This window comes from Alexandromys fortis, unplaced genomic scaffold (genome assembly GCF_014885135.2).
Source record: "Alexandromys fortis isolate MF-2015 unplaced genomic scaffold, M_Fortis_MF-2015_v1.1 scaffold_45, whole genome shotgun sequence".
Classification (NCBI taxonomy): Eukaryota; Metazoa; Chordata; class Mammalia; order Rodentia; family Cricetidae; genus Alexandromys; species Alexandromys fortis.
Genome location: NW_026067926.1, coordinates 9,573,387 through 9,590,163, shown reverse-complemented (window position 1 = coordinate 9,590,163; position 16,777 = coordinate 9,573,387). Strand labels below are relative to the sequence as shown.

The following is a 16,777-nucleotide window of genomic DNA, read 5'->3' as shown; positions in this document are numbered from 1 at the left end:
TTCCCACAGGGCAGGGAACCCTGATTGTTCTTTGGGCTGACGAGGGAGGGGGACTTGATTGGGGGAGGGGGAGGGAAAGGGGAGGCGGCGGTGGGGAAGAGACAGAAATCTTAAATAAATAAATAAATAAATAAATAAATAAATAAATAAATAGGAAAAATACACAACAAACAGTAGGACAACAAGACAAAATGCCTTGCTGCAATTAAAAATCATAGCTGCTTGATACACCACTCTGGAGCAGCCGCAATGTGAACAGCGTCCTTTGCGGTGTACAGCAGGTCTGTCTCAAACAAGACTGAAAGGCTCATAGAAAGTACGGCTGAAATTTTGCACAAAGACTTATGCCTTGTTTTTCAGATTAGTAAATGAATGTATTTCTTAGCATGCTAAAGAGCTACTTCTGAATGAACCACTCCAAAATGTGAGAAGATACGATCTTAGCCATAAGTTTTGTTTTTAATAAAAGTAATTTTCAGGGATAACTGGGGAAGTGTAACCGCTGGTGATGTGGCTATCCTGACTGAAACAGAGGAAGAAAAGATGCAGTTATAGACAGCTCGATGGGCCCCACTAACTTCATTGCTCAGAGTCAAACAACTGCCACCAAATGCTGAAGCCTGTAATGTAACATCTGCCCTTAGAAGCAAAGCCGTGAAACAGAAGATATATGCTTCTAAAAGTGGATGGAAAGCACGAGGGAGAATTATTCGCTCCATCCACAGGTTCACCTGCTTATCTCACAATAAAGTTTCGAGACTTAAGAAAAGGAACAGAAACAAAAGACCTAACATACTGAATGTGCTGAACTTTCCTACAATAACAAGAAAGAATGTGTGTCACTAGGTACATAAGTCAGGGAGAGAGAGAGAGATGGTTGACAGATAGATCTTCAAATGGGTAAGTAAATAGATAGGATAGATAATAGGTAAATTGATGATAAAGTAGACAGAGGGATATTCATGTAAGTAATTAGAAACATACAAGCAAACAATGTCTCTTCAAGGTAAAGGCCACATTTTATCAACCAAGCAAATAAGTGCCATTTATACATTTATTTGAAAACAGACTTATGGTGTGGTTTGGCCACCAAAATTCTATGACTATTACCTTTAAAAAATCTCATCTGTTCTCAGTTTTAAAGTTGGCAATGGAATTTCTAATCTGTTTAATGATGTTCAAGGAGTTTTGGTGGATTTTGAGTCTGTTTATTAAGATACTAAAATACTATACTTTTATTCCCTCTGGCAAAAATAATCAATTGGAAGATGGTGATTTAGCAGTCAAACTTTAAAAAAAAAAACAAGGTCTTTGCATACTTTGTGCATAGTACTAAAAAATTAATATCACAATTTAGAAAATGTAATTGGTGATGTAATTCTTCCAAATTACAACTTAAATGTGACAACGTTAAAAGCACACAGCAAAGCAAGGCAAGTCTAGAGTCAGATGCTGAATCACTTCATCACAGTGTGCAGCCAAGACTTCACAAATAACAAAACATGTCCTGGGAAACCAGTTAATCTTAGAATATTTATTCCATCTATAGCTTTCTTTTAAATATCTATATAGGGAGGTTTGTAGCATACATCACCACAACATGACATATGTACAATTTCAAATATTTATGCACATGTACTAGGGAACATGTTCCATGCATGATTCTGTCAGAACTTCTCCTGAACCTTACCACTGTCTTGTCGGATTCTCTAGTTGTGCTTGGATTTCTACACTACGTTGGTTCTCAGTTTCTATCTCTCCTTGAACATCCTACGTTCTGTCTCTTTGACCTAAACTGCAGGAAGTCTTTTCTGCTTACCCCAATCAGGAAGCATGGGTGCCAGCTACAGTGCTCCCGTGCTCTTACACTGGAATGAAGATTAGTTATCAAGGGTATTTTAAGACGCATCAGCAATAGCCTTAGCTGAGCAGAGAACCCATCTGGGAAATTTTCAGATGACCATATAATTTAATGCCCCTCTTACTACATTTAATAAAATTGTACTTTTTTAAATTATTTTAATATAAACTTGACAAGTAAGCAAAACTAACATGCATATTATTTCAGCTTCTTAAACTATAAAAGACATTGACACAAATATCCTATTATATTGGTATTAGTTACAAAGACTAGCTTATGTCCACAATGGAAAGCTAAAAGAATAAGAACACAGACAAGCAAAAGCAGAGCTAAAATGCAAAGCAATCCTAACATACAATAGGAAGGTCAGTCCGCACATCTGATAACCTCTCTACATGGCTTTGACAAAGACATATATCATACACAAATATCACAACTTACATATAGCTAAGTATGGACAGTGATTTGGAAAATGTGTCATAATTGCAACAACTATTTTTCATTCCTCCTTTGTTACATCACACATAAGAATTTGAGTCTTCAGGTTCACTTATTCTATCCAATTTAATCTGGTTGTAAACATGCGTGCACACACACACACACAGACACTAAACAAAAGCCTATTACAAAATACCACAAAATTTAAAATATGAAACTATTCTGTATAATAAACATCCCATAAACCACATAAACCTATACAAATGTACAGCTCAAAGTGCCCTCTGGGACTATTGTCTATAAAACTCGAAAGATTCTAGCCTCGGGCTGATAATTTTTGTTAGTAATGTCTTAAAATATTGTAGTAGAGTGCTTGCTGAATACGTATGAGCTCTGGTATGACAAAAATAGAAATTAACTATAATGTTATACAAGTTTAGGAATACCAAGATTAAAATTATTTTTAAGTCTCAATACATATACTCGCAACAAAAATTTTAATAGTGAGAAAGAACTAGAGCCAGGTGTGGTGACACACCTTTAATCCCAGCACTTGGGAGCAGAGGCAGGTGGAGCTCTGTGAGTTTGAGGTCAACATGCTCAACATAATGAGTTCCAGGACAATCAGAAGCATATAGGCAGACCCTATCCCAAAAGAATAAATACACACACACACATACACACACACACACACCTATAAGAGAAAGGACTATATCTAAGAAATTTTTAAATAGTCAAATTTTCCTTCAGGACATATTTGAGTTTTCTAATGCAAGAGTATATATATATATATTCCTGGGACTCGGTTAGCTAATACATTGTGCTCTGAATTACTTAAACTTTCTTCAGCCTCCATATTATTTTAATTTATTTTCTTTTTGTTTGAGTCATTGCTTCTTTAGAGGAAGCACAACTAATTTTATAAACTGGGGTCATGTTAAGATGTCTTCTACAGGTCTCACCCTCCCACCGCTGGCTCGGCTTCAGAACGCGTCTTTAGAATGTGGAGGTGGCACCATTTTCTTCATGATGCTGTCAACAGCCAACGCCAGTGTCCATAAGCCGAAGGACTGGCAAAGACAACAGTCATTATGTCACAGTCACCTGAGTTGCAAGATCTTGGTGAGCTTGTATAATCTGGAGAAATGAGTTGTTAAACACTAAAGAAACTTCAGATCAAAACCAGACAAGAAGCCTGCCACTCTAAAAAAAGGTCTTTACAAACCTAGAATACATGGGTTTCCAGATGAAAAGACTAACAAGAAGGAATTCAGGAGTGGGAAGAAGCTTGTGCTACCACTGCTTCTGCCATAATCGCTGTTCACTATTGTTGTGTAATAATTCCCATTTCTCTACTCTGAGGAAGGATTTACTTTCATGCTAGCCTTCAATTCAAAGTTATGGAGAGTCTGGGGAAATGGCTCAGTTGGTAAAGTTCTTGCCATACAAGAAGCATGAAGACCTGAGTTCAACTTCTAGAATATATGAAGAGCTTGGCATGGTACTATGCACTTGCAGTCCTTAAACTGGGGAGACAGGAGCAGATCCCTGAAACTCTGAGCAAGATCCAGGCTAGTGAGAGACCCTGTCTCAAAACATAAGGTAGATAGCATCTGAGAAAGGACATTAAGGTTGACCTCTAGCTTTTACACACACACACACACACACACACTCCTGAATACAAGAACAGACATGCCTACACAAACACAACAAAAATATGAAATATGTTAACTTCATACTTATGAAAATTAAAACTATTAATTTATAGCACCAAGAACAATAAAATAAATTCAAAACTAATACCCAGATCTGAAATTTTCCAAATAATGTTTTCTCTGCAACTATGTCAGATGAATAGAAGGAGCATGGACAGTACAGATACAAGGTTGTATTAATTCATGATCTTGACTTGGTAGCTCATTTACTTTGACAGTTTTCTTGGTGTGTGCATGTGTAGCTGCGTATTGAACTGAAGACTTTGTACATGCTAGACAAGCACTCTACCTCTGAGTTATATTCCCAGCCCCAAGTGCATCTATGAATAAACCACTTCTTTTAATTTTCATATCTATCTGAAAAACTTGAAGAAAAAATAAATCTGAGACCAGGCAGTGGTGGCACACACCTTTAATCCCAGCACTTGAGGCAAAGGCTGGCAGATCTCTCTGAATTTGAGGCCAGTCTGGTCTACAGAGCGAGTTCCAGGACAGCCAGGGCTGTTAAACAGAGGAACCCTGTCTCACAAAAATATATATATATAAAATATTTCTTTGTACCTTCAAATATACCCACAAAGTTACTGACCACAAAATCCAGCTAAAAAGAAAAAGAGGAGGGGGGAACAGTGATTAAGCTACTGATCTATGGCCATACCACATTTATGACAGATATGGCCTTTCTTTTTTAAAAAAAAAAAAAATTATTTATTTATTTATGTATTATGTATGCAGTGTTCTGCCAGCATGTATCCCTGCAGCCCAGAAGAGGGCACCAGATCTCCTTACAGATGGTTGTAAGCCACCATGTGGTTGCTGGGAATTGAACTCAGGACCTCTGGAAGAGCAGCCAGTGCTCTTAACCTCTGAGCCATCTCTCCAGCCCCCAGATATGGCCTTTCTAAAGTCACAAAGATCAGTGAGAAATTTCACTATCAGACTCACCAAACAGTAAGTAGTGGTAGCAAATGTTGTCCCAGTGATCCCTGAGGTCTCTTTGCCTGACTCCTACCCCCAGCCATCCTTCACATCACACACCAAAGGCCTCCTTTGTACTAGGTTTTACTCAGCATAGGAACTTCTCCTACGCATGTCTCCACGGTAGGAATTACCACACTGCTCAGAATTACCCACACAAGGACTAGGCATTTTCAGCTTTGAAATCATGTAATCAAGTGATTCCCAACCTTCCCACCATCAAGCACACTAGCATATATTCCCCTTCCTGAACCCCATATTTGAAGCTAGTCACCTATGTTATGTAACTGTCAAATCATTTTCTACTTTTCATTCATTGAGGACATACAGAGCAAATGCAATGTTCTTAACTCATCACGGCATTGCTCATTTGTGTTGGTCATGGGAAACACATTATGGCATCTCTCGAAGTGAACACAAGGATACGGCAAATAAGCACTGAGATGGCGAGACAAGAAGGCCAAACAGCCAGTCCTGGCTCATAGAATACAAACTGCTCAGAATAAGTACTGTCCTGAAGCAAAGCCCAAAGAAGCATTCATTCACGTCACTGAGGCAAAGAGGCAGTGTGATGCGTAAGCCTATGCGTCCTACATACTCTTTATCGAAAGAGACAGTGAATATGAATGCAGTTTAAAAAGTGGATAAATCTATAAAATATTAGAGAATAAGGCCACTTCCCATGTCAAGAGTCTAGTACGGATCACACAACCACTGTCCATCTATCCTGACATAGCTATCCAGAAGTATTCTACATACTTTTGTATCTAGTATCTTAACATTTGATCTTCACAACAATTCTATGTGATCAATTCTATCACTGTCCCATGTTTTAAATTAGTACACACAGACTCGAAGAGGTTGGTTAACTTTCCCAAGGTCATACAACTAATTGGGGTAAGATATAAATGGAAAGATTCAAGGAATAAAAACTGAAGGTCTGATTCTGATCTTTTCAGGTCTATCATTCAAATGAAGGAAAACAACTATTTCCATTTATCCTTAAAATATAAGAAAAAGAAAAAGAACGAAATGTATGTATTGAACAAAAGAATTCTCCAGTGTTGTGAACCATTTATATACATAACCAAACGCAGTTATAAAATATCTTTCATTGCAGGCATACAAGAAGAAGAGAGATTCTTAATTGATTAGACTGGAGTAAGGATCATCAGTATTAAATGGATAGTGACAGATGAAATGGCTTTCACAATCTTTTCCAGAATTTAAGACTGGAGTTTCATTAAATATAAGAGGTTATAAATTAAGACACTACGTTTACTCACTTGGGACTCTCCCAAGTCTTCTAGAATCCGGGTGAGTTCTTTCTAGGAAAGAAAAGAATATACGTGGATGTTTCTATTTTACAGAGGGGGGGAGCAAGTTGTGCAACTAGCCAAATGCTACGTTTGGCATTGAAGCTGGAATGGAAGCCTAAGTCTCCTGTAACCATGACCAATGTCCTCAGCAGAAAGGAATGACCCTTGAAAGATGTTCCGTGGGTGCTGATAACTGAGTACCAACCACATTTCCCAGGGATACATCTGCGTACAAAAAGAAGCCTTCACAGTCATGTGCCAGAATGGGTTCCTTTCTAAATCTGTGCTCTTCATTAAAAAAAAAAAAGTACATTTCTTCTTACACACACTAGGCTTTTTAGACTTGGAAAGTGAAACATTTTCAATTTTCTTTGTCTAATTTTAAAGAACTACTTTCTTCAAAGGAGCAGAGACTGTATTTAGAAGGTGAAATCAAAAACAGCACTGAGATCCCTTTTTGTATTTGGATGAATATATTAAGACAAACAATTCAATACAGCTCTTTACTCTGACTAGAAACAATGAGTTGACGAAGGTGACAGCAATGAAATATCATGTAAGGAGTTATCTTGTGATATTTGTATAGAAAAACAATGAGAAGAACGTAAGATGGCATGAAATGTCTGCAGAGCAGACGGTCATTCATCCTGTTCTTTCTGTGCCGGTTTACATGCGACACCACTGAAAAGCATCAAATTAATATACGTAAGTAATTTCATTCAAAATAATTAAAACACGGAAAAGGCTTACAGGATTCATAGCATATCAGGCATATATACATATGAACAGTAATCCTTCAGTCCAGAGAAAGCGTTAAAAAGGCTTTATTGACCCTGGAAGCTTCCTTACGCAATACACCAAGAGGAGCATTGCCACGAGCACCACAGCAGAATGTGCATAGAGAGAAAACACAGAAACAGAAAGTCCAGAAAATCACAGAACACATTCAAGCTGCTTCCCAGAGATGCAAGACGCCCTAAAATAGACACAGCATTAGAGACCAAATGTTAGGGCCTCCTACCTCACCGTTCCATTCATGACAGGTTTCACTGTATCACACTTCTGTCCCCAAAAGGTTAAGACATTAATTCAATTTCTAAAATCAAGCATCTCTTCTGTAAATGCAAAGAAATAACTCTTTAAATAAATAGCAAGATTTCTACAGTTACAAAGTATTGCTTCTCACTTGGCGTATGAAAGAGAATGTCATCACACATTTTCATGCTATAAAAAAGTAAAACAGAAGATCTCCAAATTCTCTAAACATTTTGAAAAGAAATTTCCCCAACATTATATACTATGCAAGTTACTGAGGAGTACTAAATATATTAGCATTGTAAAGCACAAATAACTAGGCAGTTGACTTTTAATGTGGCTTATTAGTTTATAGTGGATTGCAGCATCTCCAATTAACCCCAGAAAATAACTCACATCCTTCCTAAAGATGAAAGTTTTTTGAGTGAATGGTAAAATGAGTGATATATTAGGGGTCTTAGAGGAGCAAGAAGAGATTCTGAATATAAACAAGCCATCATTCTGGTAAAAAGAAATACAAACAACTAGAATAAAAATAGTTGATGCACAAAAGCCATAATGAGGGGGTAGCTCGAAAAATAACTTCGACTTTGAATGGTTTGGATGAAATACAAATTATCCACAGAAAAGTGTGGACTGGCATAAATGTTTGTACAAAATCATAAGTGTATTTCAAGAAGTATGCAGAGGCACCCGCCTGCATGATGCACAAGGCCTGGCGATGCTCTAAGTGCCAGTGCAGAGCCTAAACCACTGCATCTTAATTACCATGCAGCCTCAGATATATTGCCTTTGATATGGAAATGTTCTTGTTCTCTCATCTTCACATATGGTCTCATGCACAGAAATCTTTATCTGATTCATAAAAAATAAAGTAGAATCCAATCTCAACACCTGACCTCAGTGCTTAGAAGTTTTTACTAAGCGTGGTGTCACTATAAAAAGAATGGCTAATATTGGTGCAAAGTTAGATATTTTGAGCAATGATATGAAGGATTTGCAGTTACGAATTGAATCAATACTGCTTCTCTGAGATTTTAGGGTTTCATGGTCCCTTTTTTTAGACTACCACAGATCTGGGGGGGGAAATCAGCACCCTGTTTTGGAGGTGAGAGCCTGGAGGAGAATTAAATGATATTCCATTTCTCAGCCTCAATCCACAGTCTTCAATTGATATTTATATATAAACTATAACAATCAGATACTAAATACTTGAAAAGCTCTATCAATACCATAATGCAAATTTTGAACTACTTCCAGTTTGACTAAATGTCTAAACAAAATAATTAGCTGAAAAGCTTTACCCTCTTCCACAGAACAAGGAAAATAAAAACATCCTTCCTAAGAGTGAATAATGAATATATAATGAGAGGATGGTGAGAATCTCTGATACCTCTCACCAAACAATTAGCGCTCTGCTAACAATTGAAGAACTTAAGCACAAGGCGATATCGTTCATTTAAAGAGTGCATGTATCTAGTAAAAATTGTTTTCATATACTCCCAAGCACTGGCTTCTTAACTAGACTATTTTCACTTTGGGGACATACTCATAAGGAAATGCAGAATCGGGCTGAGGACATGAAATGCTGTGTTATCTAGCATCTTATTTCTCCCTGTTTGAAAAAAAAGGAAGAAAGAAAGAAAGAAGGAAGGAAGGAAGGAAGGAAGGAAGGAAGGAAGGAAGGAAGGAAGGAAGGAAGGACCATATTCATAAGCAAGTTTCAGTCCAAACCCAGAGAAGTTCATTTCTTCTTCTACAAAAGCAGTGAGTGTTTATTTTGTTCATTATAGCAGGTTTCTATAGTAATACTTGCCCTCATTAAACCTCATAGATCCACATAACTTGATCACTCTGAAATAGTCTAAATTAATTTTTTAAAATATATATAGTAACATGACCCATCTAACCTCATGACGGCAGATAATACATCCCATCTGCAAATCGTCTTACAGCAGGTTATCTGTGTTTTATCATCCTAGTACCTGTCTGTGCCTGATATGGGACTCTCAGACACATTAGCTTGAGAATGTTCTACTTGACTTCAAAAACATCAGTTGATGTATATGAGTGTGTGTGTGTATCCCCAAACTATGTTTAAGCAAATAGTTCTCATTCAAATCCAAACTACAATTTCATAACATGTTGGTTTTAAGTAGTAGAGATATATAGATGAAATACATATAGATATATGGATTATCTCACTAGTGATTAAATTGTTTTTAAAATTTAGAGATAAGAAAACAAACCAATCTGAAAAGACAAAAATAGTAAAAGCCTTAAAGTCAGTGTATCATCTTATTAACAAGAAACACCATTCCTTCTAGTACTTACTGTATCAATTGAAAGAGAATCATATAAAACATTACAGATTTATGATATTTAAGATAGATATGTGTAGCAATTTAATCGGTGACTTAAAACCCAATATCTCCTAAATCAGAAGAAATAGAAACTGATATAAAAATCTCAATAATGCCACCAAAATTTATAATTTATATGTTTAAGGTTATGTACTTTGAAGCTTTATAAAAAGGAAGGTTTGCTGGCATGTTGACATGTAAATCTTCGCTTTTCCCTTATAAAGGAAAATGTGTGTTGTTTTCTGCTGCTACTGAGAAGATGCTTGGCAGACAATATTCTCACTGCTTATCACTCCATCTAAGACTAATGCATTACAGAGTCAGCTTAAGGCACAGGCACATGATAACTGCTTGATAAGTAGTCTTTCAACATTTTTTGTTACAATATATTGTTAAGTGTTGTAGTTATGTAATATATTGCAAAGTATATCATACCTAATAATTCTTTTTTAAAAAAGCTCAAATTATTACATTTTTAAAAAAGCACATATACACTAAAAGAACATTCCTTTTCATCACTTCAAATATAACAAATAAAAGCAACAATGAACCAGATACACAATGAACAAACAGCTTCCCATCCTGCCTTGATAAGAAATGGGGAAGGGAGAGGGGAAAGGTGTTAGTGCTCATGAAGTGACCAAGGATGTCAGCTTGCCTGAGGAACGCATCCGGGTCCTGGTCACTAGCAGTCTTTGGCCATAAACTGGATCAAATGACTGTAGTGCACATTTGCTTTCAAAACGTCAAACAGTGTTTAGTGGCTTGTTCCCCTTTCTTAAGAACAGGAGCAATATCTCTTATGAGGTTTCACAAATATTTACAAGAAATCTACATGTCTTTTTGCCTATGCACATGCTCACATATGTGTATTCAACAAAGACGCATTGGAAAGTGCATAGATAATACATTCATGGACTGAGAAACTGAGAATTCAGTTATAATCTTGTTTCTGCTATTAGAAAATACTGCATTGGTTCAATCAAAAGCAAGTGAAACTTAATAAGCATGCCCCTACTTCCCACCACGGAACTAACTTTTGCTACTGAAAAAGCTAACTCTATCCCACTAATTTGTGGAAGGTTTGGGAAAATTTTTTGTTCATTTGTTTTGAAATAAAGAGCCTCTTCCCAATAGCATGTCTGAGAGGCCTAGAAGCAAGGGGAGGAGGAGGATCCCAGTGTCTAAGACTGAGTGCTGAATTCCACAAGGTACACAGGGTGGCAGAGGGATGACAGAGAGAGGGTTATGGTGGAGGCTGCACTACACCGGGCAGCAAACCTTAAAGCTGGCCTCAGGCTGGGATGGGGAAGCTGAGAGGGAACCTCCAGCACCCATCTGAGCAGACAGAGGGGACAAGGTACTGCTCCAAAAGCCCAGGAATGAACAGAAATGAAGAGGGAGCCAACAGACCTCCCCAGCTCCCGCACAGGTTCACTAGCAGCCCCAAGCAGCTAGGCCTGAAGAGGGAAACGGAAGCTACAATCAGGGCACTAACACTAAATTATTGTGAGAGACCTCTGAGATTGGAGGAAGCAGGAAGACAAGGGAGCAGTTCTGGAGTCCCTTCCCAAACCAGGACACACAGTGCAAAGTCTGGCCGTTCCCAATAGATTAGTGCACACAGAGGGGTTCTCGCAGACTCCTCAGTGCAGCAGTGGAGAAGAGGACGGTCAGATTCCCGGTCCCCACCTAGCCTGCAACCTGCCTGCCTTGATACTGAGTATCCTCTCCTAAACCGTACTTTTCTCTCAGCCGAAAACCAAGAAAAAATGTAGACGCAGAAAGGGCAAAAATCAAAAGCGAAGCTTCATGGCCAGTCTTCCCTGCCAGGGCCTCCCCAGGCTGTCTTGGCCGGTTCGGCTTCCCTCGGGAATCCTGTAATCCAGAACTGAACTGAGCTGCTCAAGTCAGCCAAGCCCGTGCCTATGGGTCTTGGGGGATGAGGTGCTGAGTGCGCAAGCTAATTATACATGTGGCATTTGGGCAGCCGACTGTCCAGTTGACACCTTACCTTATGAGGAAGCGTCCACCCCAGCAACTGTTCAAAACAAAATGCCATCTCAGGATCAGCTTCGCCTGCACTGGGCCGGTTCAGGGTTGCCTTTCCTACGGCCTCTCGCACTTAGCACAAGAATGTGGCCTAGGTAGGCCAGTCGCAGGCAGGCAGGCCCGCCAGGATTGGGGGGACAGGCGGGGCGGGCCTTGCCAGGTGTCCGTCCTGTCCCCCCTCACTATGACCCAGCTCGGGAACCTAACCACTTGACCTTTTTATTCACCAAACCCACCTTCTAGAAATAGACTGGGCGGGGCTGTGTCTGTTCTCGGGACCAGGGGGAAAACCCGGACGTGTGACTACAAAGGACAGAAGAGAGGAGACCCTGGTGGGCGGGGGAAGGGGCACCGCTCTCCACTGGGTTTCTGGCTGGGCGGTTCCGCCAGGGCCAAAAGCCAAGCCACTGGAGTGCGCGCTGTACAGGACAGAGGAGTCACCCGTACTCCTTCACGGACAGTGAAGCTGTAGATCCGGAGCTCAGTCCAGTGTGCCGCCGGGACAGCTTTGGGCTATCCTGAGACTGAAACTTCAAGTGCGACCCTTACAGAAGGCGACACACAGAAGCAGTCCAGAACAGCTCATCTTGCAAGCTGCCAGCCCTGCCAGCCCAGTAGATGACTTATTTTAGACCCCAAAGAGGAGCAGCAGTCACACAAACAAGCATATTCAAACTTGATCAGAATCAGACAAGCTTAAATAAAACTCAAAATACGCCAGCAACGACCACCTTTTATCTGTCCGAACACACCAATTCTCTCTTTTTATCTCAAAGCTGCGAGGACCCGGAGCTAATCTGTCCTCCGCAGAGCCCGGCGGTTCCTTTGCCGCAGTTCAACCCCAGCAGCCTTTGCACAAGTCCGGGTCCTTCTACGCACTGCCCTTTAAGGGAGAAAGCCGAAAGCAGCTCCCCCGGGGCAGGCGGGCCTCGGCAGCACCGCCTCCCACCCAGCGGCCAGGCCGGAGCTGCGGACCTCGGTCGGCTGCAGATAGGGCATCGGACAGCGGGCGGCGGGCCGGGCAGAGAGCCTAGAGGGACGAAGGTGGCGGGCCAGGCTCTGAGCCGCGGGTGCCGGCAAAAGTGCCAGGGACCTGGAGGCCGAACCCGCGCGCGCCTTACGGGGCGGCCCCTCGCCCACGCCGCCAGAGGTCCAGCCTGCGCTGCCTGCGTGCTGAGCAAAAGGACCACCGTGGGGCTGCTGGACTGCCTTGGAGTTCGGTTTGTTTATTGCTGAGAAGATCATAAAAAGTAAAGTGCAATAATGGAGGGAGCAAGGGGAACTGGAACTCAAGCGTCCTGGGAAAGTCGTGGGCAGCCTCTGTGGGCGAGGGCTAGGAGGGAGCGCGCGGCTTCTGGCCACCCGGGTTTTCTTTAGGCGCTCCTCCGGGTAAACTTCACCCCCGCGCGCAGCGCAGGGGAGATCCTGGAGTCCCGCCCGTCCTAGGCCAGCGTCAACCCCGCAACTAGCCAACGGTCCCAAACCGAAATGGAGGGGGGGGGCGTCAGAAGCCCAGAGGGTCCTCCCGGCCCCTGCGCCCCAGCCTGGCTGACACTGACGCCTCTTAGTACTTCGGTGGCGCAGTCACACGGCGAATCAACCCGACACTTTTCAAGAAAACAAAATATTCATTCGCTAAGAAAACTTACTTTGCATTTAGTCTCTATTTGGGAAGTGCGGTTTAGGTCGGCTCTAAAGGAAGCCCGTTTTGTCCAGGTTGGATATTGTCTACTTATGGATCAGCCCTTGGGTGAGGGTTTAATTTATGGCTTATGCATTCTTTTAAGGTCGATTTACATGACCTCCGGCTACAACTGAGACTGCCGAGGAGGGCACTCCAGTCGTCAGTCGGCCAAACCCACAATTACAACAGCCCTCCCCCGTCTCCTGTAGCTCTAACTCTCCTGGCAAGCTGACTGTTCTCTTTTCTTCTCTCTCTCTCTCTCTCTCTCTCTCTCTCTCTCTCTCTCTCTCTCTCGTTTCTTCTTTCCTTTTTATGACTTTACTTCTTTTTAATATTATGAATAAGATGAGATATCCCTTTGAAAGTTTCGTTAAAACTTTCTCAAAACCCAAACAAGCGCGCGGCGTTGAGAAATCCAGCGTTCACAAAGCCCTCGATATGTTGCCCTCTTGTGGACACAAAGGGCATTACCACCCAAGAGCCCCATCTGAATCCTAAACTGGAGAATAGAGAGGGAGGAAGAGCAAGAGAAAGAGAGAGGGGGTAGGAAGAAAGAGGGGAGAGGGGAGAGGGGGGAAAAGAGGGAGGGAGGGAGGGAGGGAGGGAGGGAGAGAGAGAGAGAGAGAGAGAGAGAGAGAGAGAGAGAGAGAGAGAGAGAGAACACTAAACACAACACAGGCTGGCACACCAACTTCAACTTCTTCCATCCCACACTTGTGAGAACTTTCATGAAATACCTACCTCGAACTTTACGGAGACTTAACAATTCATTCTCTAAGCCACCTGACTTCTTTTTCATTTCATTCCCACTTCTATAGATTAGAGTATTTACTTGGGGAAGCGAAGGAGGAAGAATTAGGTGGGCCAAGAGGGCAGACAGATTTCCGGACGAATACTTGCGATGGCGATAACAGTTCTGCTGTCAAAGGTGGTTTTGGCTGTCTCTCCCTGCCCTTTTGCCTCGGTGTCCTACGCACAGTTATCTGAGGCTATAACATGTGTTTTCTCGGAGTGATTTGGGGGAAGGGGGGCAAGAAAACCAGGAACCCGCCTCGCAGATCTATCACCGTCTCTGGAGTAGGACACAACTCTCCGAGAGAGGCAGGCATCCTGAGGATCGGCGTGTCCACCGCAGGCGAGCAGCGCCAGGCCCCTTTCTCTACCTCGGCTCGCCTGCCCGCCCGCCCTCCCGCGAGCGCCCTCCTCCCAGTCCCCTCCCGGCAAGCCAAGGCTTTGCCAAGGGCTCGCCTGCCTCGCGTCCCTCCGCTGTCCCACCCCAGCCGCCGTCCCCGTTCGGAGAAACTAACCCCAGAGGTGCCGGGAAAGGCAGGAGTGGGAGGCACTGGAGCCAGTGTCCGGCCCGGTGCGGGGCTCCGGTCCCCTGCCCCCTCCGGCGCCCCAACAGGTAGCTCTTACAGCTGCTCTCTCACACTGCCTCCCTCGCTCTCTCAAGTCGCTCGCTCCGTCCCGGTTACCTGGGCGGGCTCCAGGATGGTACCTCACGGGAGGGCTCCTTGTGCGCTGCGCCGCGGGAGTAAAAGGCATTAAAGAAAAGGGGAAAGATACAAATTTTAAAAATTAAAGAAAGGGGAGTCGGTGCTAGGTCAATTAGCTGCTGCCTTGGGAGCAAGGGAGCAGGTCCCCAGCGCTGCTGCCCCGGCCCGTCGCCCGTTAACTCAAGTCTGCGGGGGTGTCCTGCCCCGGACCAGGGGGGAGCGCTAAACGCACAAGTTTGCTGCCGGGGTGCCAGGAGGTGCACGCGGAGCCGGCTGACAGGGGGCTTCCCCCCGTGAAACAAGTGAAGGCGATGGTTAGTGCTGTCAATCTTGGCAATCAGTGTGAGCGGCCATGTCGTAAGTATTCAAAGCATTTCCCGTCGTGCAACATCAGAAAGTGAGTGGCCAGGGCATTGATCTGAGCGAGGGAGAGGAGGCAGGGCTCCCCTCCCAGACAACACAGGCAAGACGAGACAAGAGGCGAAGGAGGCAGCAAGCCAGGCGGGGCGGCTGGGAGGGAGGGGGAAGGGCTGGGGAAGAAGGAGGGGAGAGCAGGAGGCAGAGGCAAGAGCAAGCCTCGGAGAGAGAGGGCAGAGAGACCGGCGCGAGCAGAGACTGGAATTGGACGCTCCGGGGGACGCAGAGAGTGAAGCAACCACTACAAGGGGAGGAAGAAGAGGGTGACTCCGGGCAAGAGGGAACAAGGGACAAGAACTAGGTAGAGGAGAGGCAGGATGAAAAGAAAGAACCGAGGGAGCAATGCTGGGGCTGGGGCTGCTGTGAAGGAACCAAGAACAAGGTAAAGCGAGGAGGGAGAAAGGTAGGCGGCTCTCGAGAAAAAGAGGAGCAAAGGAGACGTGAGGAAATCAAATGAGAGGAAAGTCAGAGTGACCACTTGAGTTTGGGAAAAGTTAAGTGACTGGAGGTTAACATTTTCTATACTGAGCTAGACGGTCACAGTGACAAGTGGGAGAAACACAGAAGGAGAAGGACAGGGGCTGAAATGGACCAGGGAGGAGAAAAGTGACTTTGGGGTAAGTACTAGAGATGAGAGAGAAGTAGTCAGCAGAATGGAGAGAAACAGATTCAGGAAGCAGAGATCATGAAACCTTCGATTAGTAGAACCTGGGTAAATGGAAAGAAAAACTTAAAGAATATAAGAGGAGAATTTGAAAGAAAAAGAAATTGGCATATAAATCCCAACTTTGTGGGTAGCCTTGTCCTAGAGACCATATGATTGATGGAGTTTGCGGAATAAATTTTCTATGAAAATATATGCACAAACACCACAGACGGCTTTATACCTGTATAACAATAAATAAAATGGCCGAACATCTATGCTACGGATGAGCCTTGTTTCGCGGAACTGCGTGGGTGATACATGTTCATTACCTCAACCTTGCAAAGGCAGACTTGGAGAAACAATCTCAGGTGACTGAGCTGGAGCCTGGAGAAGATGAAGCCTTTCAAGTCAACCAAAATTGCGTATAAAATTGCATAGTCAGATATAAACAATCCTCTAATAAAAAGACACCGCTCCCCAATAAAGGCCCTACACATGTTCAAGATCCCCTTTGAGCCATGTGTAGGGTAGGGTAATGGTGTGAAAGACACAGAATGGCCTAAGTGAGTAGAGACCAGGAACTTTATCTCAAGGCCGAGACAGCTGGAGGCCCAGAGAAGGAGAGAGCGTCGTTGAGGTGGAAAAGAAAGAGGTGAGTGAGAAAACCATCTGTGGCCTCATGGTGCAGCAGAAGGTGAGGTTGGCTTGCCTCAAACCAGGCCCAGAAAAAAATCCTAAGGTCAGTGGAGACCCACATCAGAAATAAAAGCTGA

General features: G+C 43.0%; 1 protein-coding gene across 11 annotated transcripts in view; it reads right to left on the bottom strand.

The window, feature by feature from the left end:
• The window catches only part of Sox6 (SRY-box transcription factor 6), a 550,414-nt gene extending 533,971 nt beyond the window's left edge, over positions 1 to 16,443 (bottom strand). For 3 of the 11 annotated variants that reach the window (XM_050143179.1, XM_050143191.1, XM_050143183.1), the window contains exon 1: positions 14,921 to 16,441. The gene's annotated coding sequence lies outside the window, so the exon portion shown is untranslated. Of the gene's footprint in view, positions 1 to 12,492; positions 12,578 to 14,920 lie in introns of those variants that run through there. The other 8 variants (XM_050143185.1, XM_050143186.1, XM_050143189.1 and 5 more) reach the window with 5 other exon arrangements.
• Between the last annotated feature and the right edge of the window lie 334 nt (positions 16,444 to 16,777).